A 349-nucleotide genomic window follows, 5' to 3' on the forward strand; every position below is an offset into this window, starting at 1 on the left:
CGGCGCTCGGGGTTGTGGGTTCGATTCCCGCGTACACCTGATGGTAAGGCCTCTGAATCTGGGTTTCAGTCTTGCTCACCTCGCGACACCGGTAAGTCCAATAACCAAAGTCCTCATCAATCCGTTTAAGTAGCTTTCATTAGCTGCGCGGGGCCCGTCACAGATACGGGTGGGGCACAATTTTTTTTCTTTCCCGCTTGCTTTTTTTTTTTTAAATTGACCTGACAGGCCAAAAACATTCGAGTGGAATGAACACAGTCGGCTCTCACCAATCCCCTTTCGTATGGCCCGAGGAAAAAAATATTTTGACAGAGATTCGAAGCACGAAACTTCGCGCCACTACTTAGTG

Source organism: Frankliniella occidentalis, unplaced genomic scaffold (assembly GCF_000697945.3).
Source record: "Frankliniella occidentalis isolate FOCC.00 unplaced genomic scaffold, Focc_3.1 Scaffold24, whole genome shotgun sequence".
Taxonomy (NCBI): Eukaryota; Metazoa; Arthropoda; class Insecta; order Thysanoptera; family Thripidae; genus Frankliniella; species Frankliniella occidentalis.